The following is a 10,387-nucleotide window of genomic DNA, read 5'->3' as shown; positions in this document are numbered from 1 at the left end:
GAGCCTCACTACTGAGCGCTTTGCCTTCCTCAGGAGGTTGATGGGCGTTGGATGAGATGTCGCCTTTCCTCATCCCTTGTACCTATGTATATTTGTACTGTCTTTTCTTTTTTCTTTTCTCTCTCACTAGGGTAGATTCGCATTTAAGTGGGAGGTTGTTGGGGGTAAAGGCGCCTCCGCCGTGCCGCCCCGTGTATTACTACACTGACAGTACCCGCCACTGCACACTGCAGGTGGCGGGCGCCCGTCACATCACTTTATTCTTTATTCTTTTAGTGACAATTTGAATAAAGGAAGGCCCGGTCTCACGTTGTGACTGTTGGAGTTCCCATTTCTTGTCTCTCTCTTTCTTGCTCTTGCTCTCCCGCCATAGCTTGCGTGCAAGCTTCGATCCTTCTCACCTTTCATCCTCATGTTCGTCTTCGTCCATGGTTCCAAGATAGTTGATATGAGCTGGTGGCTTCTTTGAATGACAATTTGCTGCGAGATTTCCAGGCTGGTGGAATTTATAGCATACTATTGGTTTGGCTTTGGTTACATTATTTGCAATGGCGGGAAGTCTAGGTACATTTGGATTTGGCTATGGAATAGGCTTAGGATTTGGATTGACATTGGATGGTAATGCAGGTGGTTTAGCCCAATTCTTGCGGAAAGATGATGAAGAGAAACTATCTAGATTAAATCTTCTAAAATTGGAATTGAATTGTTTAGATCCATAATTGCCATTGGCTTGGAATTGCTGTGGTCGTCTGTCTCTACCTCGTAGCTTATCTTCAGTGTCGTGAGCTAGTGAAATGGCATCTTCAAGGGTAGCAGGTTTGAACATGTTAACTTCAGCGTAGTAATGCCCAAGAAGTCTAGACATATACTTCCGCTTATGTGTTGTCTCTAGTACGTCTTCAAGCATGCGTAGCTGGAGGAGTGCATTCCAAAAACGCTCTGTATACTAAGGAATAGGCTCACGATCCCGTTGTTGAAGTAGATCCCATTGCTTGATAGCCTTCTCATGAAATTGCGGTGGAAGGAAATTCTGCATGAACTTATTCTTGAAATCTTCCCAAGTAGCAGGACATTCTATGCTCTTGCGTACTACAGTCCACCAAAGTGATGCTTTGTCTACCAAATGATTAGTAACACACTTGATTTTATCTTTTTCTGGATAAGTTTTGTCATGGAAATAGTCATCAAACTGACTAATAAATGCTAGAACAGTCTTTCCTTCTCGTATGCCATTGAAAGTACGAAATTTGAAACTTCGTTTACTTATCTTTGATTCCTTGCGAATGGTTTGAGCTTCAAGAGTGGCGTCAATGGTACGTCGAATCAAATCTTCAGCTTGAGGTTCTTCTTTGTCGGTAGACGCTCCTTGTAATTTTGCCAATTGCGCTTGCAATGCTTGCCTAGCCTTTCGTTCTTCTTCCAATTGCATCATGATTAAGTCTAGCTTTTGCTCCATCCTAGGCTCAGGTAGGTCGTCTTCAGCCATAAGATCATCCATATGTGGTTCCGTCATCCTGTAAAACTCAAAAGACCTTTCTCACTCAAAATCAGGTTAGCGGAATGAGCGTAGCTCAAATTCGGGGTCACAAGGCTTATGTGTTTTTGGGTATTTCTTTCTCAATCTTTTGAAAATCTGCGATTTTTCCTTCTTCGTATGCTGAAAATACTTCAGCAAAACTGTGTATAGGTAGAATACCTTCCGAGGAACAACTTTGCAGTTTGGAGTTTCTACGTAGGAACAGCCCTTCTAGGAGTTTTGAGCACAAGTCAGTTTTGACTCCAGTTGACTAGTTTGACTTGCAGAGTTGCAGACTTAGGTGACTTGCAGAGTTGCAGACTTGCAGAACTTAGCCGACTTAGTGAACCTGCAGGACTTGATCATAGTTGACTTGCAGAACTTGATCTCTGAGGCGCGGGACCTGGAGTTGGTGACCAGAGGTGATTTGTCTGACTTGAGTAAGGCTTAATGAATTAGGCTTAATTGCTTAAGCTTTAGAGGGGCATACTTCAGAAAAATGGCACAATCGTGAGGGGGGGCCGTTTTTTCCGCTACGTGGAATTTTCGGGTACCCTTCGATACCTCACGGATGAATTGTTGAAGCTATTAAGCTTCTTTTAAAGCTTATAAACTTGAAGATTCAACTTTGGAAGAAACAAGATATGGAGTTTCTCACTGTATGTCCACGACTTGTTGATGGAGATGAGGGAGTGGTCCTCCGCCTGTATTGCTTGGTCCTTCGCGATCTGATGACAGAAACAGGGGTTCTTGATTGCCAAAAGTATGCTTGTATCGACGGTTCGCGACGAGATTGATCGTAGAGCCCGATCGTTCCAGGAGCTCCGCCTTCGCACGAGATGGGTAGCGATTGGAAGCTCTTGATCTCAGCTTCGCTCTGATACCACTGGTGCGCAAATCGGTCGATGTATGCTCACGTAGTGAATCCCGAAAGGTCCCCAAGAACAATGAACTCTACCTTTTTGCACAAATTACAATGTAAAAAGCATGAACGACAAGAGCAAGAGACCAATTGGGTTCAATCTCCCCCCATGCCTTGTGTGAGCGCTTCACAAAGCATGTATTTTATGTATATTTCCATCTTCATGCTCAATAATAGCCCAATTTACAAAAATATGACAAGCTTTTAGCTTTTGAGTTTGCTTTTACAAAAATAGGAGATAAAGCTAATGGACCGTGCCCAAAGAGTCTGGCACGCCCAATCACAATGTCCAAATAGAAATAACATATCCGTGCGTATAGGCGCATACAAAATAATAATAAATAATCAATGCCTCAATAGACATGAAAAAATATAGGCGTGGCGCCTATCAAAATATAATCCATAGGTCGAATACTCGCTAGACTCCAATGCTTTCCTCCGCCACTGATGCTATCTCTACACATCAACTGAAGCATTCACAATCGTTAGTAGAATAATACAATTAAACCGACAAAAGTGAATACCTAGCAGTCTTCAGCTACATAAATAAATCAACAAGTTAGAAATAAATCCTAACCTTAATTTATTACGAGTGCGCACTCTAAACTCATAAACGTTTATTAATTTAATATGTATTTTGCGGAATCACCCGCTATGGAATCACCCATGTACACACTAAATGAATGAAACGCTCGAAAAGGACGGGTGTCCCCATCAACTTCTCGCACAAAGAATCCACTTTGTGTATGAGCCCCGGTCATCAAAGTTTACGGAATCCACCGTGGAATATGCCTCCTAGCATCAGATTGGTGCCATCATAATCACTGGGAATCTAATTTTGTATAGCTAACCTCAAATATAGGCATTTCCAATTGTAAATTATTATGATTGGAGTGGGTCTAAAGAGAGAAGGAATCTGGAGAATCCAAAGAGAGTTCCCTTAATTTGATAGTGTGATTATTGAATAGTACCAAGCCCTATATTCAAATGTATGTGTTTTGTGCATGTATGCCCCATAGACAATCCCAAAAGTCTAGTGTGTATCTATGGGTGTAGTCAAAGTTGTAAGAAGTTCAAGGATGTAGTGTTGATACAAATTGGGTAACTAGAGCAAGTGTTTGGAGGTACACAATTTTGTGTCTAAGCTACCAAGGTGAACTAGTAAAACTAAGAAATAGATATGCACATGCATGTGCGTAGATATAACGTAAAGAAGTTATTACATTTTCATGTTCATGCAATATATAAACATGCTTTATTTTAGATAAATATCAAATGTGTGTGATATAATTAACAAGAGTTAAGTTTTTTGTATGTGTGTGAACCTAGAAATGCACATGCTTGTGTAAAAAGTAAAAAGAAAAGATAAAAGGAACTTGTCCAAGTAGTAAATATCTACTAGTCGGTGTGTGTGTTATAACAAGGTATTAAGAGAAAAGCTAAATGCTATTAAACGAAAGTCTAATACACTATGTGGACAACCAACAATTTCGATAATAGTAGACACATTACATAGAGTCGTTAGGTCACCATATACAAGAATCAAGCCTTAATATATTGCCACACCATAAATAAGAATACTAGGTACAAGAGGGAGGGGTGTTGCTTGTTACCTGCAAAATCTAATAGGTAGATTATTATAAGAACTAGAAAATTTAACATGCATTGTAGGTGTCAATGGTAATACATATTGAGATAGGATGCTCAACATGTGTGGACATTGATGATTGACCACCTAGCTAGATGGTTCCACATGTCTATACTTAGCACATTGGTGGTCATTATGATCCTCACATGGCCATTAACTTATCCCTTATTATATTTGTTGCACCTATCTATAGCTGGCTATATTAAATAATGCATTGTTTGACTTAGAAGGGAACTTTCTTTTATATTATATATCATCTATACTTTTTGACTTAGCTAGCTATATAGCACAGCATTCACGCGGGGGTTTGTGAAAGTCGCTCACCGTGGGGACACTCTGAGATGGAAGAACTCAATATACAATAATTAACCAGAAGAGTTTAGTTTCAAATTGAATGCAAAAACAAATTCTTGAATTGAGATATATGCAAGATACATGTTCGAAAGACTTTTAGGATATGATCAAAATCAATCTAAGAAAGAAGAGAAGAAGGTGGGATGACAAATTTTATAGAAGAATTTTGAGGAGCACGAAGCTCAACTCAAAAGCTTGATGACGAAGGGAAGTTGTTGACGATCTTTTTAAAAAAACTAGGCGAGAAGCTTTAAGCTCAACTCAAGCTAATCTTCGTAGCGACTCGCGATGATGGTATCTTCGATGTAGGCGAGGGGCTCAAGCTTGACCTCAAGCCTTCTCTCCAAATTTTGATGACGGTCCTTGAAGAAGGTGAGGAATTCAAGCTCAACCTCAAGCCTTGCACAAACTTGTTTTTAATGGTCCCTATCTCCCCAAGAGCACCCTCTTATATAGCTTTCCAAGCAACTCATATGTTGAGATGCTTTTCAAAAGCTTAGCTTTTGGCTTTTTCTAAAGGCTTGAACGTTTATGAGAGGGAAAATAAAAAGCTCTAAGCTTAAGCTTATGAAAAGCAATTGAAGTCTTTACTCTCGTCGACACCATGGAAGCTTAGGGAAGTTACTATATGTAAATCCTCCTCATCACGTGCATTCAAGGCCTATTGATAAATATCATTATCTGTGAATTTTTTCTAAATAAAACAAAACCCTTTTCTATTCATTCTGTAAATAACCCCTTTATATTATACCCTTTTATATATAAAAAATATATTAAAAAGTATTTTAAAAATATTTTATTTTGAATCCATATGATACACATATATATTCATGAGTAACTTACCCGAGCATGAAAACCACTCCTTTTGGAGCATGAAAACCACTCCTTTTGTCTGTGTTTAGATAGAATATCACCATTATTTTGACGTTGAGCCTCAAGATCTCGCTCTCTCTTTAGAGCGCGTTTTTCCAACATCAACACCGTCATCCTCGCTCCCAAGTCAATTGATTCTCTGTCTCACGGTCCTCGAATAGGAATATCCCTCCTTCAGCACTAGTCTGTTCTTGATTTTTCTGGTCTGGAATCGATGACTCTATAGTTTTTTCTTTGATTTCATGATCATCATTTGGTTCGATGGTTGTCTTTTGTTGTGGCAGGATTTGCTACTTCTACTTCCTTGGCTTCTTCCTCGACTATTGCTTGCCTTCAGGAGAAGAGGAGAAGAACACTTCTTTTAAACCTTCCTTGCCTTCTTGCCATGCGGTTTTTTGCCGCCTCCTTTCAGAACATCATACCTTCTTTTCCCGTTCATTGTTGTTGTACAAGATTTCTCTTCTATGCAGCGCCTTCTGCATGAGGATGCCCACTTCATTATTGGATGACCTCCAGAGAAACCCTCGGAGAAAAGCTTTCAGCACCGGTGCTACAGAAGGTGTCTTCTTGTCAATCCAGCATTGATGGTTCACATTGGATCGGCTCAGGCTGACGTATTCCCAGTTATGGCAATACCCATCGATGCCCTCCTCTCCTGCCTTTGCCAACTTGCAACGGCACACTCGAAAGTCTCGTGAAAGATGGTGACGATGCTATCGAGATCTACTTGGATCCTCTCGCGAAGCTTTCAACAAGCAATATCATTGATGCCGGTAAAGGTTAACACAAAGGGAATGGCAATCCAACTATCCCCTGAAACTGCAGATCATGCTGTAAGCACAAGTATAAGAATTAGAAGCCCCACACTAAAGAACTGACTTTTTGCCGCCTTTGAAAGCAGTCGGTTTTCTTGGACTGTTGTAGCAAGTGAACTTGCGATATTTGAGTCAATGTCATCAATCATAATGCCTTGTTCATGAACTAAAACTACAAGATCTTTGAAAATCTCGTTCACTTCTCCAATTTGATGCTGTATTTCTCACATACCTTGATCTTGTTCTCAATAAGCGCCTCATTGAAAACTATTTCATTATCCAGTAAAAGCACTTCTTGCCTCCTTTGCTCCACTAGTAAAGCCCGCTACTCCTGATTGTAGCTGTCTTCTACTTTTAGATTCAGCTCACTTGCAGCGAAATTAGAAGGCAAAACAGCTTACGGAACAAAAAGAATATGGATAAGCTCTCTCGTTCAACAGCTGTTCGTTGTGCTTTCTGCAATTCTTTCAAGATAGCTTGAGAGTCTTTGGCAGGTTTGACATCCGCTATCTTTTTGGCAGAACTGACTTCAGTAGCATGATCTGTATTACTTACTGCCTTAACTTTTGCAGAAGTTTCTTTTGCTAGCTGTCCAATGTTTTGCCTTGTTTTATGTAGCCTCTCTCGGAGTTCAGGTGTATCTTTAGAAGTGTCTAGGGTATTCATGAGGATGTATTAATCTAAAAAATACCAACAGCAACTTCTTGGCTAGGCTCCTAGAGTGCCAATCCTGCTGAGTTGGATCTTGATCACTAGAAAATGGTGGGAGTCACCTCTGAAGGTGTTCTTGTGAGGGATGTTGTGGATGATGTTTATTCTTCTGTACTGTTGGTGCAAGGAGTTGTCCTACTGAACCTGTGATAATATACTTGAGGTTTCCTAGACACTAGTCTTGCCAAGAGGCCCTTGATCCTCAAGACAGCCAACCAACCATCCTCTCTAATAGCGCCTTCCCTACTCCTCATCCCTTTCTTGAGACCTTTCTCAAAGTACAAAGAAGTAAAACTACAAAGATGATTTTGAACCATGGTTTCTTCATCCATGGGCTTGAAAACTCAAATATTGTGCATTCCATATTCATCTTTCACAAGATAAACACCTCCCATCTTCGAATCGTATCAAATCCCATAAATTTTTTTAAATGCTTTAACAAAGCCTATAACTTTGAGAACCCAAATACCTCCTCATATGAATCTGTTTCTCATGTAATGTACCCTAGCAAAAATATATGTTGAAAGAGAACTTCATGCCCAATCATTCTTGTGATTTGCAAATAAAATCCATGCAATGCAATCAATCAAACAATGCTTCCACACAAAAATTTATAAATGCACTAAAGAAAATGTACCTAGCCTAACTACATGTGCTCGTGCGTCATGCAAAAATGCAAATAAAAGAGACACAATGGAAAATAAATTCCTAATGACACTATCTAATGTGTTCAAACTTTTGGCGAAAAAGTCTGCCCTCAGGTTTGCAATGGTGGAGCGCAGCGTCACAACAACGCTCCACTTGAAATTGCTATAGTTTGGTGTCATTGGAGCCCTTGTACATTTTAGTACAATATGCTAAATTTGAAGGAAAATAGCTAATATTGTTTATGGTAGCTTCAACACATTGCCGGAAGGCACCTTGGCCAATAACTCTCCTTGGCTTGATACCATCAAAGGGAATACCAATTGTTGGTGCACATTGGTGATTTCTCAACGTTGCAATATAGTTCCTGCCCCTGTCAAATCACTTTGTTGCTTGGTGGGACCGAAACTAGGACTTGTGCATATGGTGATCTTAAGATGCTTTGGCAAAGAAATTGCACCAGACAAGTCCTTCACCCTCTTTGAGCGTGCCATCTCCTCTCTCCACTTTTTGTTCCATAAGGCTAGCTTCTCCTTTGATGTAGAATTTGATGCTAACTCTTTAAGATCTTCTAGCATCTTGGGTGCATTTCCAAGCAGTGTGTAACAAATATGTAAATTTTTCTTTGAATCCCAGAGCACATCAGTGAGTGTGAAAGCCCTTGTTGATGCAACTTTGTACGCATGATGGTGGCACATGCATGGTTGCAAAAGATGACAAAACCAACATCGTTACTATATTAACAACGGATATTTGATTTTCTTTGCAAGATGATATGGCCTCTATCAAGCAAATACAGAGAGCTTTGGCAACGTTGAGGGCCATCCTAAATCACAAACTATCGACAATAAAGAAAGGCAATCATATAAGCATGATAACGAGGGCTTAAACCTTGCATAATTGCATATGGACATGACAAAAACTTGACAAAACTTATAATCATAATTAAAAGAAATACACGATTGTAATATATGAAAAACATTGAAATACACGATTGCAGTATAATCTTATAAAGGAAATACATGATTGCAGTATATGAAAAACGTTGAAAATGTAACATAGATTGCATTAGATCTTCAATTAAAAACATAATTTCCACCTATAAAATAAGAAACCTCGTAGGGAAATCTTGTGCGAAGTAATACAGAATATCCATCTGAGCAGCAGTCACATCCACATTCGGATTGATGATTAAACAAGGAATACACTTGCGAGTGTTCAGATTAGACTACTGATGCATAAAAGCAAGGTACAAGCAAAAATGAGCTGCAAGACGTACAGAGGTATCCTCAAAATGAGCATGGACCCGGAGTAAAATGAAGATAAGAGTTCGAACATGCTGCAGAGGTGTCCCAAGACCCTAGAATGAAAGGCCAGTTAAACACCAGCCCTGTCACAGAATCATGCAGTGTCCATTGTCGTCGATGAAGTATGTCACTATCATACCTTGGTGTATCCAGCACTGATTGAGGAGGAAGGTTAATGTAATTAGAATGAGAATAAGAGAAGAGCATTGTAAATGAGAATAGGATATATCATAAAAAGAAGGGAAATGAAGAGAGAAGGAAGATGGAAGAGATGGAAAATTCAGTAAAAACTTATGAAGGGAATTTGTCGAGAAAACAGAAGGAACAGGAGGAACTACATGAGGAGGTTCAAAAGGGGTAGGCGATGATGTCGGATCAGCAATGAAAGGGCAAAAAGTAAAAACAAGAATGTGAGGGAAATTAGAAGGAGTAAAAGATAACAGAGGAATAGTGTCAGGGTTGTGAGGAGGGAAATATACAACGAAAAACGATAGGACATAAGAGAATAAGACAAAAGATCAGTGGGATCTAATGAATAAAAAAAACAACGATAAGCAAGATCCTAGAAAAAAGAATCAGTGAATACTTGATGATCAGCAATATGATGCAAGAGTTGAGCTTTCAAAGGCTAGATATCAGATTTGTGGAATACACCCCTGAGATGATGAGGCTTCAAAGCAACATCCTGTGCCAAGCATGTGCTCTATACCAAGATGTTTGCTCATGATAATGCTTCAAACTATCTGCTAGTAGGAGCTGAACTGAGTGCACATACATCACTGCTTGTAAGATCACATCTCCCACATAAACATTCAAATTCTCCTCATTAGGAATCTACAAATGCCCCACAAGATACATGAAGGACAGCAACTGTACTTCATGTGAAATCAGCTCATCAACAAATATGTCAAACACAGACTTCAGCAAATCTGCAGACCACAAATTCTGCCACCCATCCTCTGGAGGTTCTAAATCCACATTGCTCAAAGAGATATACAAGGCAAAACACTGTTGATTATACTTGATCCAGAAAGACGGTGGGGGTGACACCAGCTCAACATAACTAGTAAAATCATCCCGCACATGATTCATACGTTGTTGAAGGCATTCTACCTTAGCTGAAAAACCATTACACAACTTTGCCTTCTGCAATAACTGGTCAAGCTCCTCATTGGAAGATACTACAGAAGAAACCACAAGAGGTGGAGGAACAGAAAGAGTAACAATCTTCTGATTAAGCTATGCAATCTTCTTCTTTTGTGACTCAACAGTTTCCTGAGAAGACTGTAGCTGACCCTCACAAGTACCCAACCTACTGGCTAAAATCGATCATATCCTCAAGGGCAGAATTCTTCTCTTTAGTCAAAGATGCATTCTCTGCTTCCAGGGTAACTACTTGAGCTTCTAACTTCTGAATGGTGGCCTTCTAGGAATCCATCAGGGTAGTAACTTCAGTCATTTGTTTGTGAATATCCATTAGGGCGGCTTTCTCAGATGCTAGATCCTCCAAAGCCTTACTCAATTGACTAGTCAGGGAATCCACTTTGTTCTCTATAAGGAAATATACACCCCTGTGTAAATGGACTGAAGACAAGT

General features: G+C 39.7%; 1 pseudogene; it reads right to left on the bottom strand.

Annotated features, from left to right (window-relative positions):
• Window positions 1-6,139: 6,139 nt before the first annotated feature.
• Window positions 6,140-6,794, bottom strand: LOC148040437 (syntaxin-21 pseudogene; annotated as a pseudogene).
• Window positions 6,795-10,387: the final 3,593 nt, after the last annotated feature.

Source organism: Lygodium microphyllum, chromosome 2 (genome assembly GCF_053477565.2).
Source record: "Lygodium microphyllum isolate KBCC chromosome 2, Lygodium_microphyllum_v1.1.10, whole genome shotgun sequence".
In the NCBI taxonomy this organism is placed as follows: Eukaryota; Viridiplantae; Streptophyta; class Polypodiopsida; order Schizaeales; family Lygodiaceae; genus Lygodium; species Lygodium microphyllum.
This window is presented reverse-complemented; position numbering and strand designations above follow the sequence as displayed.